The sequence below is a fragment of the Dermochelys coriacea genome, chromosome 22, assembly GCF_009764565.3.
Source record: "Dermochelys coriacea isolate rDerCor1 chromosome 22, rDerCor1.pri.v4, whole genome shotgun sequence".
NCBI classification, from domain to species: Eukaryota; Metazoa; Chordata; order Testudines; family Dermochelyidae; genus Dermochelys; species Dermochelys coriacea.
Genome location: NC_050089.1, coordinates 14,399,765 through 14,420,302, shown reverse-complemented (window position 1 = coordinate 14,420,302; position 20,538 = coordinate 14,399,765). Strand labels below are relative to the sequence as shown.

Sequence of the window (20,538 nt, the reverse complement as noted above, 5' to 3'; positions counted from 1 at the left end):
AGGTTGCAAGTGTCATCTCACAGGAGGAAGTGCCTCATAATTAAGTTAGCAATCAATATCTGCAATGCATTTCTTTCAAAGAATTGTGATGAGATTCAGATATGTCCACAGAATTAGTAATTAAATATGGCTGGGTGCACCAAGTACTTGAGTGTGTCATTTACTTTATAAACCCAGTAGAAAGGTTATAAAAATCCTTGCACTTGGCAAGGAACTCAAACTGCCCAGACCCCAGTCTTCTGACTGTGACAACAGCCTATCTGCCTGGCAGGTTACAACCCACCCAAAGAAATGAGAGAGCACTGATACAGCTGAGTCTGCTAGGTACAAATTTTTAAACATAGGTGTTTGTAATTGCCTTTCCTTAAATTAGGCATGCATATCATCCATGTGCATGCAAACAATGGATATCCAAACTTGGGTATTTGCATATGTAAAGCAATGCATGCATCTGAGTTTCAAGTCTGTACCTTAAACTTATGCAGTTGCCCAAAAAGGTTAGGAATCACTGTCTTAGTCCAAGAAAAATAAGGTAATTCAAAACTAAATGCATCTTCTTGCTAACGCTTTCTAGATTGCACCCAGAGTAGTACTGCAGTCCATCCAGCATAGTATGTAGCAATCGTTGTGCAGAGAACTTTTCAAAAGCTGGGTACCTTGTATCAGGTCGATCAGATACAAACTCCTCTTGTAGATTTCAGTGTACCATGAGATATCCCACCAGCATGTAACAGATGGCTCCAGTCTAGAAGGGAATCGGGAACCAAATTACTCTCCGATAGGCTTCCTGTGATGCCCAGTACTGTCCAAGCTACTTCAATTTTGTCTCAGGCTTTGCTCACTGTTAGGGTCTCTACTTTTTTGACTGTCTTTGGCTTGCCAACATGTCATAGCTATCCAAATATTATCAGATGTGGAAATTTTCTGAATAGCTGCAGGACAAAATGCCTCACCCAAAGGAAAAAGCCAAACTGCCTCTGTTCCACACTCAGGAGAGGGCCTGAGGCAGACTTCATACATCATGGATGTACCTATGGGACAACAACTTTGCCCCATTCAAATCAATGGGGCAACTCCCACTGACTTTAATTGGACCTGGATTTCACTTACAGCCCCTCATCCTCACACATACTTCTCCGTTTCTGCCATGATCCTTTTGCTTTGAATACAAGCAAAAGACAACTTACAACCCTAATGGGCCTTCCTTATTTCCTGAGACACTAGACAAGAGCACAAAGGGCTTCAATTTACCATTCGGGGCTGAAAAGCAATGTGAAGGTGAAAAGCTGACCCTTCCCCATGTGCATTGCTAAGCAGCATGGCGGGTCTGTTTCAAGCAGCAGCTCCTGTTTTTTCTGCAAAGTAAGAGTCAGAGCATTCAGAGGGGGAAACAGAATGGTTTTATTTATAGCATTCTATATGAAACATGCCTATTCCACAGGAACATGTGTTGCTTATTTAAGCTATATGTCTTCCATATTGGACTTCTCCCCCTCCCCCATGTTGAAAGTACATTTGGAATAGTTCACAGCATTATTCTGGCCACGCTGACCTCAAGAGAAAATCCAGAGAGACAAAACCCATCAATAAGCAGAACAAAAAAGAGGCAAACTTCCCCTTCCACCCCAGCCCTCATGAATTCCAGATCAACTAGCTTTTGTCACATAATAGCTCATACATCTTTTTTGATTGGCAGCCGAGCTCTAGGATGCTGTAGCCTTACTCATCAGGAGAAAAACTTCAATCGGCCAATGTCTCTTTCCACTTTGTGTAGAGCTCTGGTGTAACATGATATGTTGTATTCCTTGGCATCAGTTGCTTTTCAAGACTACAGCCTCTGAGGTACCACACGTGTTATCAAGTGGTAGACAGGCTCTTGCCATAGTTTCTGCACGTGCCCTACAGAGCTGGAGAGGGCCCTGCTGATTCTTATCCCAGTCTGCCTCTCCATTCTATCTTCCCACTAGAGTTGCTCATTAATTTAATGTAGTTGACAATAAACAGATCAGAGATTCGGATGGAGCCTCCAAAAGTTGTTACTAAGAAACATGTAACCTACATCAGTTTAACAGCCGAAGCCCAGGAGTGTAACATCTTTTGGCCTTAGCTGTAGCCAACGATCCTGGAAGATTCAGATACAAAATAGATTTAAAATCCTGCATGGCTTACCTAGAAGCACTTACTGCTAGTCCACAAGCTGTTGCTGAGAAGGGAAGGAGTAACAGACCACTATATCACTGGACCTACAGGTGGTTCCTTCTTTTGGGGCTGCAGGAAAATACATCATCAGTCTATGGCTCAGAGAACCAGTGTAGTTGCATTGGGACAATGTTACTGCCTGGGCTGTATTACTTTTTCACTGACATTTTTACATTGCTCATATTCTGAGGCAGAAGGAAAGTCTGTGTTCCCTGAGCCCCGCAAGGGTCTGGAGTGAAAGCCCAAGAGACTGAAGTCCTCTGATTATCCACAGAGGAACGTACAGCGTGGGCTGCAGCTCACCTTTGGAATCATGTCTCACAGACGTGCCCCACTTTTGTCTGGGTGGGCGCCATCTTTAGACATTTTGTTTCCTGTCAATGACCCATTCCATCGGTGGTCCTACGGAGGAGATCAGCAACGACAGCCCAGATGTCAAGATGGTGGGACTGGACTGAGGCAATCAGACGGCTTCTCAAAGGCTTCTCATTAGCAGCCACTACTAACCTGAGGGGAGAAAAGGAAACTTTAGAGACAAACAAACAGATGTTTCCCCGCCCATTAAAAATGTCACCTAACATACCAAGGTGCAAAGTATGACTTTGCTTTTGTCAAGCTGATGTTGTAGTTAAAAGGCATAGGGTGGGATTCCCCCCCCCCCAAAGAAAGTCCCTGAATTAATTTTGATTTGTTACCCAGAGACTCACCATTCCCTGAATTTTTTTTCCCAAGCAGCCTTCTCATTTGATGCTCCTCCACCCCCAATCAAAGGAAGAGGCATTTAGCGAAACTGGATGCTTTCTCAGTAGCTAGATTCTGGTTAATGTTCTAGATTAGGATTCAGAAGAGCCAGCTTTAGATCCTGGCTTTGCCAAACTCTCTGTGTGACGTTAGGCAAGTAATGGCATATCTGTGCCTCAGTTTCCCCATTTTACAGATGGAGATCACAACAGTACTTCCTTCCTGACTAGTTGATTTACACTGTATGCTCACTGGGACAGGTACTGTCTCACTGTGCATTCATGCAGCACCTAGCACAATGGGGAATATTGCCATAAACGCCTGCGTGTGCTACTGGAATATAGGCTAAAATGTCTGAAGTTAGCTATGTACTGTTTGTGACCACCTCTGTTCAAGGTCTGGTGTGTAGAGTGTAAAGAAAAACAATTGTCATTAAGAGGATACCCAGACTCCGACTCCATATCACTGATTTCTCCTCCAATGGAAAGTCAACCTGTAAGGCTCCAAAATTCTGCTACCACTCAACAGAAAGGAGAGAATGCCTACTTGCTGTAGGAGTTGGTCAAGCACTTCAGAGGCAGGTTTATTAGGAGAAAAAGCATAGCAATTTTATTAACTTCACTGTCATCCAACTCAGTCCAAGTCTGCTCTAGTTCCTGGAATTAATTCTGCCTCAAGAATTCTCTCTAGCTAGATTGATGAAGGCAGAGAGTAACCTCTCTTGCTGCTTGCAACAGCTTCCCCTAATGTAATTACATCAAAATTATCAAACAATAGAGCATTTCTTCAAAGACTCAAACCCTAGGAAAAATTCTTAAGACTATGTGCAACAGCACCATCTGGTAGCTCCAGCCAGAACACTATTATGACTCTGATCCAATCCCCACAAGTCAATGGGGGCCTTTCCATTGACTAAAAGGGGGCAGAATCAGCCCTTACTGATTTACAGATGGAAATACTGAGAAAGAAAAAGGTGACATGACCTTTGCCAAATCACAGTGAATCAATAGCAGAAACAGAACCCAGGTCTCCTGAATCCCATTGGTGTGCTCGAACTACAAGCACCAAATGCTGCTTCCTCTGGCAACATGTACATTAGGTTTTTAACAATATATGCACAAAGGTTTTGTTGCATTTTAATCTGCAGAGTCTTATCAACTTCACCTTTCAAATAAACAAGCAGGTTTTTAGAGTGAAGAGAGCACAGATATTCTATTTTTCAGATTTTGTTAACTAACCTCCTCCTGCTATGAGAGTTCTGACTTTGTATTTCCTATCATGGCTCCTGAGGATGCATGCAGAGGGTTGGGGCTTGTTTTCTTGCTTGGGCTTAGCTATATTGTAGTAAAGGAGCTGTAAGTGGCCTGATATTAGAGAAAAGTGTCCAAGTAATCACACCCTCTTTCCAGCTACATTGGTTATCGATGGCTGCCTACACTATCAGCTAGGGGAATCATACCCATAGTTCACACTGGGCATGCACAGAGGCTTACCACTAAACTAGGGGTTAGCATAGTCATTCTACACCTGTAACATGTAACCTGTCCTGACACCTAATTTTTATATAAAGCCTTAAGATTCTTGAAAGCCAAGTGCTATGTAAATTCAAACATTATTAATAAATACCATAAGTAAATTGCATCAAATAATGGGCTCCCTGTCCCAAAGAATTGACAATCAAATAACATGAAAAAGATACAATATAATGCATTGCAATGCAAAAGAGACAAAGAACGGTCTTATGACTGGAACAAAGTCTCCCTAGTTACACTTCCCACATGAACCACAAGACAAACTGAGCAAATAAAAGAAACGCAATCAGAAGAGCTTCACTCATTTCTGCATCCCAGTGGTCTGTTTCCAGCTCACAGCTCTTCAACCCACAAACAAGACTAAGGCCGCACTGCTAGCCTAGCAAATGAATCCTTTGCAAGTAGCCCAGCTCTTGCTATTTGTGTATTTCACACCAAAAACTCCTTGGACTCTATTTATAGGTGACCTTTGTGCTACAATCCTCATCACAAGTGACATTAGCTTTCCAACTTAACTCCTATGAGGAAATTAAAGTTGATCATGCAGAAATTCTTACTCAGTATTTTCAACAAATCTATTGAGGATGAACAGCCCGAGATAAACAGACTTTTGCTTCAAGATAAGCTTTACTTTCTGTCTGTGCAAGGGCTCATCTAGCCTGTGAGATGAACATTTATTAAAACCTCAGTAAATAGTAATTCATAGAAGATAAAAATTTCCACCTCAAAGTTAACATGTCCTCTAAACATTATTTTTGAAAAGATGTTACTAAAAGATTGATAGAGTATCTAAGTCTTCAGCTTATGTTCTGCTTCTCCACTCCCCATGTCTTCCCTGAACGTATTAAGCTACAGTAAACTCTGTTAAGCGATATTAAGGGGATGATATAAAGCAATGTTTACTAGGCAATCAAGAGTTAATAGTTAGGTAGCTGGTGTGCTGTGACCACAATTATGCTACTCAATCATGTCATTGTTACATTGTGCTTCCTTTGTTGGATTCACCTGTTCTTGTCATATACTTAGACTATAAACTCTTTGGGGTTGGGACCAGCTGTTAGTTGTTATGTTTGTACAGTGTCTAGCACAATCAAGCCCTGATTAGAACTTCTAGATACCACCTCACTGCAATAATAATATTTAAGACTAATTTAGCATTAAGAAGTCTTGATGTGAACCCAAATATTTAAATTTGGTGAACTGAACATAACTTAACATTTGAATGCTCTTTAAAGATATGGAGAGTCACCAAATTTACAATTAGCCAAGTGACAGAGTTGGTAGTTAGATCACTTGAACAGGAGATTTTTTCCATCTTCCAAATACATTTTTTGGGGGGGAGTGAAGGGGTTTAATACAAATTGGGATTTAAATACTCCAAAATAAGAAATGCCATCTTCCTTAAAAAGAAAAGGATACTTGTGGCACCTTAGAGACTAACAAATTTATTAGAGCATAAGCTTTCGTGAGCTACAGCTCACTTCATCGGATGAGCTGTAGCTCACGAAAGCTTATGCTCTAATAAATTTGTTAGTCTCTAAGGTGCCACAAGTACTCCTTTTCTTTTTGCGAATACAGACCAACACAGCTGCTACTCTGAAACCTGCCATCTTCCTTGTGAGCTAGGGTTTGTATGACAATCACCAACCCTGGTCATGTTTTTACAGGTGTTTAATAAATCAGGCTGTGAGGAACTCAGCCATTTCCTTTTTCAGGGCTTCACAGGAAAGTTTTCTTCATTTGACAATTCATGTGGGGTTTGCCCCTGGAGTTTTTGACTTGGAATGAGTTTCACATGAAAACTAGGCTAGATCTTTAATTTCATAGGTTTTCTGAGACACCACCATAAGCCTCAGCCCCAGGTCTATTTAAATGGTTTGCAGACTTTAGTGAAACTGGACTGAGGCTCAAGTTTATAAGAAGATTCAGGACTGGCTGAGATTTTCACACTCATGAAAGGTGATATTTGAGCAATAATCCCCCCAAACTGGTTATTATATGTAAATGCAGACCCCTCTTTGCCGCCTCATCTATTTATAAAGTTACAAAGGGAACTCTTCAGCTGTTGTGATACCAGGTATTGATCAAAATCATAGGCCATTTCTTCCCAAAATTTCCCCCAATAATACCAGACTACATAAGCAACAAGAGATAGAGACAGGCTAAAGAGTCACAGCCTGAGCCACTATTGCCCTATCCTTTATGAAGACATTTATTCCACTACAAAGTGCCTGTAAAAAGTCCTCATTCTGGCTCAGGAAGCATTTAACACCCTGTCCCCAGGACAGGGCTTCTCCCCAGCTTACCCACACACACTACCCACCTTTAAATAGGTTTATTGACCAAACATAAGCAAAGCAAACACAAGCAGTTCCTCAGCTCACCCTTCTCAGCCAGTCCTCATTTAACCAGTTCTGTTCACTGTTACCTCATTTAGTTTTCAGGAATAGCAAGTCCAGGATGACTTTCCTAGGCACTTAGCCCCACCACAGAAGTTACCTCTGCTCTGCACAGACATAGCTTATCCCAATCACTCTTCCCTTTTCTGCCCAGTGAGAGGTCTTTATAACCTCTGGTGTAGCCCTGCCCCCCCCCCCTTAATGGTTCAACTGCTCTAACACAAGGGTGAGAGGCCTGGTCTACTCCCAGGGAGCAGCTACCCTATGGTGTAAATAACAGCACAAGGTGCAGGGGAACAGAAAATCTGGCCCACAGCATTCAGATCTAGATGAAAAAAGAAAAGGAGTACTTGTAGCACCTTAGAGACTAACAAATTTATTAGAGCATAAGCTTTCGTGAGCTACAGCTCACTTCAAATTTGTTTTTCCATCAAATGCATCCGATGAAATGAGCTGTAGCTCACGAAAGCTTATGCTCTAATAAATTTGTTAGTCTCTAAGGTGCCACAAGTACTCCTTTTCTTTTTGCGAATATAGACTAACTCGGCTGCTACTCTGAGATCTAGATGAGGAGTAGTTAAAGGCTGGAGTTTGGAGTTCAGGTTTGGATTCAAAGAGGCTGAAATCTCATAAATTGTTCTCATGTGGTTTCCATAATCTGGAATGGTAAAAGATCAGCATCCAAATAAGAACTGGAAAATATGTCCCTTCCACTTTTGGGTTTGACTTGGAAACAAAACTATGAGGGTAAATCTGGCTCTGGGGATTTGAATTTGAACACCTTCAGATTTAACCCCTAGGGTTTGACCCACCCCTTGTGAAAATGCAACTTTATTCCTATTATTTTTAATTCCAGAAAGAGGTGGAACGAAGAGTCCATAAATATATTAAATGCTAATTGTCAGAGAAAGATATAATTGGAAAACAAATATCTTTTCATAAACAAAGAAAGAGAAGAAATAGTAAAAATATATGGGATCCCACTGTTCCTCTCTGGGGCAGAATGCAATGCAGCACCTGGGTGACAGCTCATAGCAATGCTATGCTGCAGTTTAAGACAGGAAGTGGAGAGTACTGCATCCAGGTGACAGTTTCTGCAGAGGGAAGTTAGGGAGGTAGAATGTAATTACCTGGCTTGGAATCTGGCCAGGATACTGAATGAATACCCTATCTCTTGTCATAAATATTATAGGATCTTTAATCATCACCTGTTCATTAAAGTCAGCACCCACGTTTTGTATCTCATCCCAAAGACAGCACCTCCTAGCACCACTGGGGCACTGATTCAGTACACACTCCAAGGCCAAATGTGTCATTTCCTACATTGCTAATACCCTGCCTTGCCTCAAGTCTGCCTTGGAGCTCTCCCATTCAAATACTGGCTTCACCTGGCCCCTGCTTAGTTTGTGAGATTTGACAGGATTACAGCACAGGAAGGTGCACTTTGGACAACAGAGTAGTTAGATCATGCAGCTCACATGAAATGTAGCTTGACTTCAAAGCTGATTAAAATATCATCCATTCCCAGTTTGCCGAAGGAAGGAGATTGCTGTGAGGGCTGCTTGCTTGTCTCACAGCTCATCTAGGATGTTGCCAGTAGCATTCAGTGCTTCAGTGGCTGAACCATGTAAATTCCTCTTTGAATTTATGACATTCAGGTTGGGAGAAGACTGAGCCCTTCCAATGGTCTAGCTGTGGCATTCGTTTCCTGCATTCAGTCTATTATATGAAGTTAAATCAAACAGAATGCACCATGAATAGCAATGTGGGCCCTTGAAGCAAGTAGTACTGGATGTTCTGTTCTGCAGAGCATGCATTCCGAGCTTACAGAGCCTGGATCTTAATATACGTGCCATTGTGGGGCGGGAAAGCTTGTTTGTTCCTTCAGAACGAAAGCACCTGAAGTCCACGTGACCGTAGGGAGGGGAATGTAATGAAGCCAGCCCTGTCCTTGCAGAATGAGGCGCACCTCCCACCTCTGTAGAGCACATTCTGGGGCATGAGACTGCCAGCAGTGCACTTCTGTCACCACAAGGCATCTTCGACATATTGCTCATAGCATTCAAAGCTCACCAAGGTAACTTATTCTGAAAGAGAAGTTAGGATCTTGTCAATGGATGAACAGACTAGAAACATTCCCTGCATTCAGTGCAATGTTTTGAAAAGCAGAATGATTTTGTACGCTATCTTTTTTTTTTTTTTAAACAATGAAACTGCTGAAGGCCTTGTCTACACCATAGATGTGCCCCAGATACAGCCTTCGGTGGCCTGCAATTGAAGTACCTGCAAAGTGCTATTCCTAGCGTAAGCAGGCAAAGCTGCTATTTGCTCCCTGTGAAACTTATGTCTGCATGAAACCAGGGTAAATGGCATTAGGGCACATCACTCTTTCTACTCCAGTAGTTTGCACTGGTGGCCACTGATGGTTGAAATTGTGGCAAATTGAAAGGGTAAGCAAGGCCTAAATTGCACAAGGGACAGAATACATCCAAACCCTGCAATCTAGGGGTCTGATTTGCTGTTGCTCTGAGTCTTGTGTAATCATTTATGCCTGTGTAAAGTGAAGATTATTTGCAGCTAAACCAGAAATGTAGCATTTTATATCCACTTTGCAAAGATGTAAATAATCACATAAGGTGCAAGATACAGGGATAATCAGGCCCTGGGTTTCCAATCTGCACTCCTGAAATTTAAAATTCTCCAGATGCATTTCCAGAGTACTTTTTATTCTCTCTGTGTACAGCGATTAACACAATGGGACCCTGATTCCATGCCCAGGGCTCCTGGGTACTATCAGAATACAAATTATTCATTATTCTTATTCTTATTTTATTTTTAAGCAGATAGAAGTAACAAGAAAGCATTAGGACCCTGCAACTCCTCTTCTCCAGTAGGTATCAGGCAACGTGCTCCTTCCACCTGAGCTGAGCTGACTTGCTGAGCTCTTGTGCTGACTAACACATCTGCTGAATTCTTCTGCCCTGATCTCCTATGCACTGCATCCTATGCTTCTATTTGTGAATTTTTCCCCCTTCTAATTAGCCAAAGTGTTTAATAAGTAACAGGAATGTTTCTAGTAATTTAGCACTTCATTAGTGATGTATTCCATTGTAGACTATATCACTGAAATCAGCTCTTAATTCAGACAACAAATTTGCTGTCTTTAGAAAAGATAATGGTGTCTTATTTTCATTACTTGAGCCTCTTGTAAACCTGAAAGTAGTCTTTTGCATTTCATTAAGATATATCTTCACTAAGCGGGTGGACCTTTCAGAAAAGTAAATAAAACCCAGTAAAAACACCAGAGAAATGAAAATAAAATTACACTTCAAACAGTAAAGGAGTACTTGTGGCACCTTAGAGACTAACAAATTTATTAGAGCATAAGCTTTCGTGAGCTACAGCTCACTTCATCGGATGCATTTGGTGGAAAAAACAGAGGAGAGATTTATATACACACACACAGAGAACATGAAACAATGGGTTTATCATACACACTGTAAGGAGAGTGATCACTTAAGATAAGCCATCACCAGCAGCAGGGGGGAGAAAGGAGGAAAACCTTCCATGGTGACAAGCAGGTAGGCTAATTCCAGCAGTTAACAAGAATATCAGAGGAACAGTGGGGGGTGGGGTGGGAGGGAGAAATACCATGGGGAAATAGTTTTACTTTGTGTAATGACTCATCCATTCCCAGTCTCTATTCAAGCCTAAGTTAATTGTATCCAGTTTGCAAATTAATTCCAATTCAGCAGTCTCTCGTTGGAGTCTGTTTTTGAAGCTTTTTTGTTGAAGTATAGCCACTCTTAGGTCTGTGATTGAGTGACCAGAGAGATTGAAGTGTTCTCCAACTGGTTTTTGAATGTTATAATTCTTGACGTCTGATTTGTGTCCATTCATTCTTTTACGTAGAGACTGTCCAGTTTGGCCAATGTACATGGCAGAGGGGCATTGCTGGCACATGATGGCATATATCACATTGGTAGATGCGCAGGTGAACGAGCCTCTGATAGTGTGGCTGATGTGATTAGGCCCTATGATGGTATCCCCTGAATAGATATGTGGACAGAGTTGGCAACGGGCTTTGTTGCAAGGATAGGTTCCTGGGTTAGTGGTTCTGTTGTGTGGTGTGTGGTTGCTGGTGAGTATTTGCTTCAGATTGGGGGGCTGTCTGTAGCAAGGACTGGTCTATCTCCAAGATCTGAGAGAGCGATGGCTCGTCCTTCAGGATAGGTTGTAGATCCTTGATGATGCGTTGGAGGGGTTTTAGTTGGGGGCTGAAGGTGATGGCTAGTGGCGTTCTGTTGTTCTCTTTGTTGGGCCTGTCCTGTAGTAGGTGACTTCTGGGTACTCTTCTGGCTCTGTCAATCTGTTTCTTCACTTCAGCAGGTGGGTACTGTAGTTGTAGGAATGCATGATAGAGATCTTGTAGGTGTTTGTCTCTGTCTGAGGGGTTGGAGCAAATGCGGTTATATCGTAGCGCTTGGCTGTAGACAATGGATCGAGTGGTATGATCTGGATGAAAGCTAGAGGCATGTAGGTAGGAATAGCGGTCAGTAGGTTTCCGATATAGGGTGGTGTTTATGTGACCATCGCTTATTAGCACCGTAGTGTCCAGGAAGTGGATCTCTTGTGTGGACTGGTCCAGGCTGAGGTTGATGGTGGGATGGAAATTGTTGAAATCATGGTGGAATTCCTCAAGAGCTTCTTTTCCATGGGTCCAGATGATGAAGATGTCATCAATGTAGCGCAAGTAGAGTAGGGGCATTAGGGAACGAGAGCTGAGGAAGCGTTGTTCTAAGTCAGCCATAAAAATGTTGGCATACTGTGGGGCCATGCGGGTACCCATCGCAGTGCCGCTGATTTGAAGGTATACATTGTCACCAAATGTGAAATAGTTATGGGTCAGGACAAAGTCACAAAGTTCTGCCACCAGGTTAGCCGTGACAGTATCGGGGATACTGTTCCTGACGGCTTGTAGTCCATCTTTGTGTGGAATGTTGGTGTAGAGGGCTTCTACATCCATAGTGGCTAGGATGGTGTTTTTAGGAAGATCACCAATGGACTGTAGTTTCCTCAGGAAATCGGTGGTGTCTCGAAGATAGCTGGGAGTGCTGGTAACGAAGGGCCTGAGGAGGGAGTCTACATAGCCAGACAATCCTGCTGTCAGGGTGCCAATGCCTGAGATGATGGGGCGTCCAGGATTTCCAGGTTTATGGATCTTGGGTAGCAGATAGAATACCCCAGGTCCTGGCTCCAGGGGTGTGTCTGTGCGGATTTGTTCTTGTGCTTTTTCAGGGAGTTTCTTGAGCAAATGCTGTAGTTTCTTTTGGTAACTCTCAGTGGGATCAGAGGGTAATGGCTTGTAGAAAGTGGTGTTGGAGAGCTGCCTAGTAGCCTCTTGTTCATACTCCGACCTATTCATGATGACGACAGCACCTCCTTTGTCAGCCTTTTTGATTATGATGTCAGAGTTGTTTCTGAGGCTGTGGATGGCACTGTGTTCTGCATGGCTGAGGTTATGGGGTAAGCGATGCTGCTTTTCCACAATTTCAGCTCGTGCACGTCGGCGGAAGCAGTCTATGTAGAAATCCAGGCTGCTGTTTCGACCTTCAGGAGGAGTCCACCTAGAATCCTTCTTTTTGTAGTGTTGGCAGGAAGGTCTCTGTGGGTTAATATGTTGGTCAGAGGTGTGTTGGAAATATTCCTTGAGTCTGAGACGTCGAAAATAGGATTCTAGGTCAGCACAGAACTGTATCATGTTCGTGGGGGTGGAGGGGCAAAAGGAGAGGCCCCGAGATAGGACAGATTCTTCCGCTGGGAACACAGTGCCATCCACAGCCTCAGAAACAACTCTGACATCATAATCAAAAAGGCTGACAAAGGAGGTGCTGTCGTCATCATGAATAGGTCGGAGTATGAACAAGAGGCTACTAGGCAGCTCTCCAACACCACTTTCTACAAGCCATTACCCTCTGATCCCACTGAGAGTTACCAAAAGAAACTACAGCATTTGCTCAAGAAACTCCCTGAAAAAGCACAAGAACAAATCCGCACAGACACACCCCTGGAGCCAGGACCTGGGGTATTCTATCTGCTACCCAAGATCCATAAACCTGGAAATCCTGGACGCCCCATCATCTCAGGCATTGGCACCCTGACAGCAGGATTGTCTGGCTATGTAGACTCCCTCCTCAGGCCCTTCGTTACCAGCACTCCCAGCTATCTTCGAGACACCACCGATTTCCTGAGGAAACTACAGTCCATTGGTGATCTTCCTAAAACACCATCCTAGCCACTATGGATGTAGAAGCCCTCTACACCAACATTCCACACAAAGATGGACTACAAGCCGTCAGGAACAGTATCCCCGATACTGTCACGGCTAACCTGGTGGCAGAACTTTGTGACTTTGTCCTGACCCATAACTATTTCACATTTGGTGACAATGTATACCTTCAAATCAGCGGCACTGCGATGGGTACCCGCATGGCCCCACAGTATGCCAACATTTTTATGGCTGACTTAGAACAACGCTTCCTCAGCTCTCGTTCCCTAATGCCCCTACTCTACTTGCGCTACATTGATGACATCTTCATCATCTGGACCCATGGAAAAGAAGCTCTTGAGGAATTCCACCATGATTTCAACAATTTCCATCCCACCATCAACCTCAGCCTGGACCAGTCCACACAAGAGATCCACTTCCTGGACACTACGGTGCTAATAAGCGATGGTCACATAAACACCACCCTATATCGGAAACCTACTGACCGCTATTCCTACCTACATGCCTCTAGCTTTCATCCAGATCATACCACTCGATCCATTGTCTACAGCCAAGCGCTACGATATAACCGCATTTGCTCCAACCCCTCAGACAGAGACAAACACCTACAAGATCTCTATCATGCATTCCTACAACTACAGTACCCACCTGCTGAAGTGAAGAAACAGATTGACAGAGCCAGAAGAGTACCCAGAAGTCACCTACTACAGGACAGGCCCAACAAAGAGAACAACAGAACGCCACTAGCCATCACCTTCAGCCCCCAACTAAAACCCCTCCAACGCATCATCAAGGATCTACAACCTATCCTGAAGGACGAGCCATCGCTCTCTCAGATCTTGGGAGACAGACCAGTCCTTGCTTACAGACAGCCCCCCAATCTGAAGCAAATACTCACCAGCAACCACACACCACACAACAGAACCACTAACCCAGGAACCTATCCTTGCAACAAAGCCCGTTGCCAACTCTGTCCACATATCTATTCAGGGGATACCATCATAGGGCCTAATCACATCAGCCACACTATCAGAGGCTCGTTCACCTGCGCATCTACCAATGTGATATATGCCATCATGTGCCAGCAATGCCCCTCTGCCATGTACATTGGCCAAACTGGACAGTCTCTACGTAAAAGAATGAATGGACACAAATCAGACGTCAAGAATTATAACATTCAAAAACCAGTTGGAGAACACTTCAATCTCTCTGGTCACTCAATCACAGACCTAAGAGTGGCTATACTTCAACAAAAAAGCTTCAAAAACAGACTCCAACGAGAGACTGCTGAATTGGAATTAATTTGCAAACTGGATACAATTAACTTAGGCTTGAATAGAGACTGGGAATGGATGAGTCATTACACAAAGTAAAACTATTTCCCCATGGTATTTCTCCCTCCCACCCCACCCCCCACTGTTCCTCTGATATTCTTGTTAACTGCTGGAATTAGCCTACCTGCTTGTCACCATGGAAGGTTTTCCTCCTTTCTCCCCCCTGCTGCTGGTGATGGCTTATCTTAAGTGATCACTCTCCTTACAGTGTGTATGATAAACCCATTGTTTCATGTTCTCTGTGTGTGTGTATATAAATCTCTCCTCTGTTTTTTCCACCAAATGCATCCGATGAAGTGAGCTGTAGCTCACGAAAGCTTATGCTCTAATAAATTTGTTAGTCTCTAAGGTGCCACAAGTACTCCTTTTCTTTTTGCGAATACAGACTAACACGGCTGCTACTCTGAAACTTCAAACAGTGCCTCTAAAGATGATCAGGGAGAGCCAGCTTGGCCACGACCAATCCCACAATGGAAAGAACAATCCAGTTTTAGAAAAAGAAAAGGCACCTTAGAGACTAACAAATTTATTTGAGCATAAGCTTTCATGAGCTATTTTCTCCCCGCTTCCTCTGTAGAAAGTGGAACAGACCCACCTGGAAAAGTTAATCATTTATTGCAGGCCAAATTGCACCCTGGCATCCCAGGAAACTGCACTCCCATACTACTTCCAGTTACATTTCTTATTTATAAGAAATATCTTATTTATAAATAAGGGGGCTTATTTTTGACAAAATACATAATAAAGTACAGACATACAGTCAAACATAATAGTGGCATAGATTTTGCTGTTGGTTTTTAGTGCAATCTGTTTGGATGGTGGATCATTATTGCTGGAAGGCCTTCACCTTCTCCTGTGACCATTATGTTCCATTTCAGTTCTCCATTTGCCTGCTGTTAGTACCTTCACTGGTATCCCCCGCCCCACATCTCTTACTTCCCAGAACTGAAAACATGATTCATTCTCTCTCAGTGATCCTGCGCATGACATGGAATAGCACTGGGGCAAAGGGGCAGGGGGATGGGGGGTTTGTCTCGGCACATACAATTTAAGATGCAACTTCCAGGAAAGTCAATGCTAAAGCCCTTTGTGCAGTGTTTTGAAAGTCAACGGAAAGAGGCCTGACAGTAGCTGTTAGCCACAAGCACTGAGTGCGTTGAGGGACCCTCCTGATTGAGAAGTTAGTTATTCCAGTCCGCAATCACTGCAGGAAGAGGCCGCTGCTGAGATGTAACCAGCTTTTGGCCTTTGCACCCAGCCAAGTTGCTATCTTCTACTCAGTTCTGTTATCTATTCCTGAAACATGCAGAAAGCTGGTGTAAGACCAGAACTTCTCTCAGGAGACTTGGATTCTGGCCTTTTCTTTGGTCAGCCATGCTCGTTAGCTATGGCGCTGCTGAGATGCACCCTGCATATTGCAGTCACATCTTCTTGCCGGGCTTCCTTTGCCATTTCCTCTTGAGCTTCCTCCCTGCCCGTGGCCCACGAGAGAGCGTTATTACACTTGTCTGTGTACCAGGCATCTCAGGCTTTCTGCAGGTTTCAGAGTAGCACCCATGTTAGTCTGTATTCGCAAAAAGAAAAGGAGGACTTGTGGCACCTTAGAGACTAAGGTGACTAAATTTATTTGAGCACAAGCTTTCATCACTGAATGCATCCGATGAAGTGAGCTGTAGCTCACGAAAGCTTATGCTCAAATAAATTTGTTAGTCTCTAAGGTGCCACAAGTACTCCTTTTCTTTTAGGCTTTCTGCAGACGCTCTGGGCTGTTTTAGTGCAGCCGGTGACTGCCTGCCTCATTTGTTGCCTGTTACGAAATGTATGTTGAGGTGGATACAGACAGACAGGTCCACGTATCGCCAAGTCTCTTCTTCAGCCAGTCAGTGGATTTACCTCTATTTTTAGGTCATGCCATATAGTTCCTTGACCCCATTTAGTCTCTAGGCTCTTTGTCTTGTTCCTGACTGGGGGGGTGCATGTGACAGCCATGGAATTTCTTAAACGCTGAACACTGAGAATCAGCTGCCTTCCTTTAGTGATAGACAGCATCAGGGGCTTTTGATGGTGGATCACCATTTGCTTCCTTCCCAGATTGTGTCAAGGACTCATTTCATGTTGTCCAAAGCTAATTATTTTAATCACACATCATGCCTTTCTTCTACTATTTGGCAAGACTGTGACATTTTTGTTTTAATGCTGCCAAATATGCAAATGCTGCTCTGTGATTTTGCGGTTTTTAAAGGACTGATTGCTTCCTTGGGAGTTTCAGCACCATTTTTTACTTGTCACCCCTCCTTGCTCCTTCTTGCCATGCTGCCTGAACCCTCTTATCCCATGACTCCAAATCCTTTCTGTGTGAAAACCATCAGCTCTGCTCACCCAGACCAGTGTTCCTCTAATAATTCTCCCAGGAATTCAGCCTTTGTCTCCCACCTGTGTCTGATAAATAGGAACTTACCTAGTTATTTATATTTGCATGTGTGTGTCTACAAAATGCTTTCTGCAGATGGAAGAGAAAACAGATAGAGGATTAATTCCGAGGCAGGTTTCTGTGGAAATTTAGGGAGGTAGGCCCAACTGGGAGCTAATTAGGTGCAGCTGAATGTATTTAGGACCAGCCCCTTAAAAGGGGGCTGAATTTGCTCTGACAGGGGGAAAAGAGGAGGGAGGCAGTTTGTACTGAGTAGAAGTCACACCATGAAGCTCTGGGGAACTGTCTGATAGCAGGTTTCAGAGTAGCAGTTGTGTTAGTCTGTATTTGCAAAAAAGAAAAGGAGGATTTGTGGCACCTTAGAGACTAACAAATTTATTTGAGCATAAGCTTTCGTGAGCTACAGCTCAATTCATCGGATGCATTTCTGATAGTAGTAGCCTATTTATTTTGTTTTGGTAGTTTAGCAGCTTCCTAAGCTGCACTGTGGTATATACAGACCTCGCAGAACTGTATCATTTTGGTTAAACCAGATCTCCTGCAATAACTGTGAGAGAGAGATTAGTGTTTAAAGCTGAGTCTGCAATGAATTCCCTCTCTTGTTACTCCAACCCTGGGTCGCCTGTATTACATACAAGTAAAAATCCCCCAGGTCTGCAATAGATTCTCAGAGGCTTTGCCTAACAGTCCAAGACAATATCAGTGGAGTAGCAAGAACAAAGCAAAGAGTGAGGGCTCTTGGGTTTTACTTTGTCTCTGCCACTGACATGTACAACCATGGATGAGTCACTTAATCCAAAGTTTTTCTAATATGGCCTGTAATTTTGGCTTCCTGAGTGGAGTCACATTGGAGCTAAAAGGTTGCAAAAGTTCTGTGTCCCAGTGAGTTCTCAGCACCACAGAAAATCAGGCCAAAAGAAATAAGCACCTTAAAAAAAAAATGGAAACACTTAATATTCAGGGCTACTCTTGAAAATCTGGCTGAGCTATGCCACAGTTTGCCTCCTTTTGAAAGAAGAGTTATGATAGTTATCTACTTCCCGGGGTGTTGTGAGGCTCAAGCCTTGTAAAGTATAATGAGAGCCTCAGTTGAAGGATGCAGGAGGTGGGCAACTTGTTTCCTGATACCATAGCAAACCAACAGCATAGGCAAAAGGAGACTGTTAATGGAGCATAGGCATAGATATCCACGCTGGCTGGTCAGCTCTATTTCAGCAGCTTTCAGTGGTTAATATCGCCTTCTATTCATTAGGTTTCTATGGTATGGAGTTCTGCCAAACCAAATACCATGAGGTGGACTTCTGCATTGAGTACTATGGGTCAGTTCCACTGACCTGCAGAATATTGATCACTAGGACTGATGGGCTCTGTCGCAGCCATTCAGCAAGCTCACTGGGCAATGCTTTGCTTGGCAGGCAGCCCATCCCCATTGTTATCACGTGTACTGGTGTCACATTCATGTATACTTAGACTTGTGGCTGGGAGCGTTGGCTTGCACAAAAAGCAGAGGGAGTGAGTGTCTGTCCGTATCTCTGCAGGGTAGAAAGCAGTCCACAGCTCTGGTTCTCCTCTGCCTTTACCCAACTGTTATCCACCCCCTCTCTCTTGCCTTGCTTGTGGTATTAATAAGTGACAGGGACTCATGGGGGGAGCAGATTTTCTTATTTTGGAGAAACTGCAAGATTTTTCCTTTTTCTTGAAACAACATTTGCTAGTAAGTCTGTGTGCTTGCATGCATGTGTGTGTGTTGAGCAGTTTCTCTCTATCAAATTACTGTGGGTTTAAACCATGACTAGGATCCCGAATTGCTATCCAGAGCTTATGCTGTTTTGGGAATGCAGAACTGGCTCCATGTTTGTTAGTTTAGCAAGAGTGTGTGGTGCAAATAAACACATGCACACAAAAAAACAGGCCAGTCACGTTTTGAAAGAGACCCTGCCCCTTCCAGGATCATAAAGGGCTAAAACCTGAGGATCTCTTGCATATTTTATTCCCTGTGCCCTCAGGGTGAAATTCACCCTACATGCAAACAACTACCACTGCCCTTGGAAGCTGGGAGTTAAAAGGTGCCCATTGCATTGACATAGGGTGAATTTCACCCTCTGCAAACAGCCAAAGTCCCACTGGAGTCCATCTAAACAGTAGTTGGAGTTTCAGAGAGATTGCTGGGGAAAGAAAACAAACAAAACAAAAACCCACCCAACCAAAAATACCCACCCACATCCTGAGTTACTAGCAAAGCTTTGTTTTGTACTGAGAAATAAAACACAGCAACCTCCTCCCCTTTCCTGCCCCGCCATACTTCTTCCAGCCTCTCCAAAATAAGCATGGGGCAGGGCAGAAAGAAATTAGGCCCAGGACTGCTTGGTAGATTGCAGAGGTGCTGAAAAATATCTACTACCCATTTTGGTTTTGTGCAGACAAATGCTCCCCAGCACAATCTCTAAGTGTATATGTATTAATGTGATGCCAACAGGAGCTTTGTCTAAGTAAGAAGCTCAGGGATAGACCTGCTTTGTGAATGCTCTATCCTGACGTAGAGACACGCTCCTGTTTCCCTTTGTCCACAGGAACATTGTCTCTCACCCAGTAATGCCTGACATACCCTCACACCCATTCTGAGCACCCTTAAATAGGCACCTTCCCCTCCCACTGTTAGTAACACATGAGAAAAGATCCTTATAGCAAAATGACTAACCAGTCATCATGTCATGGGATAAGCACATGCTTTTTGGCAGTGCTCCGTTTCACTTTAGGCACCCACCTAAATGAAGTGACTGGTTGTTCAGTGGCATCTGCCGGGTGCTGTGAGCACTTTTTAAAGTCCTGGCTTTGCAAATGGGTGCAAATTCCTTGAGAATAAAATGGCCATATATACTAAGGTGAGACATGCTATGGAAAACTCCGAGACACACACAGATCATTGTTGTCTAACTGTATTTCCTTTTTAGAGTGCAATTAAAAAGGGAGCAAGATTGGGAGTTTTAACAAGGATTTCAGTGGATTGATGATTGGATCTATAATGCACTGACAGATGCAACACTTAAATTGCCAACTATGAGTATATCCATGGCACAATGTGTATATGGTATGGATAATAGAAAACCCATTAAAATGCAGCACTACAAGATAAACTGATGTAATTATGTTTTCTGGTAGCGATGCTGCATTTATTGCAAGATTTTAGTGTTGTTTTGATGGTGGGAATATTTGATATTGCTAAAGAAAGAGACAAGCATAAAGGAACCAGATGACAAAGTGGCAACCTCTCCTGAATGTTTAGGTAACAAGACATTAACCTTCCAGCCCCCAGACAACTCATTTGGGTGAGAATAGCTTTAAGTCCTATAAATGATTACCGTTAAATATTTATATGTTTAATGGTGGATGGCTAGTGGGATCAGAATCCTTGGACTTCTTTGTAACAACCATTCAAGTAAGGATATTTTTTTTCTTGTTCTTGCATGTCAATATATTGTACAATATATTGTGCCTGAAAATGAAGTTGCTGAGAGTCATGATAGGGAGGTTTCAGAGTAGCAGCCGTGTTAGTCTGTATTCTCAAAAAGAAAAGGAGTACTTGTGGCACCTTAGAGACTAACAAATTTATTAG

The 20,538-nt window shown here is 43.2% G+C and overlaps 1 long non-coding RNA gene across 1 annotated transcript; it reads right to left on the bottom strand.

The window, feature by feature from the left end:
- Positions 1-2,059: 2,059 nt before the first annotated feature.
- LOC122457196 lies at positions 2,060-7,010 on the bottom strand. The gene is made up of 2 exons (XR_006276605.1): positions 6,857-7,010; positions 2,060-2,706 (listed from the first exon to the last, which is right to left on the bottom strand). It is a non-coding gene; the product is annotated as an uncharacterized LOC122457196 (long non-coding RNA).
- Between the last annotated feature and the right edge of the window lie 13,528 nt (positions 7,011-20,538).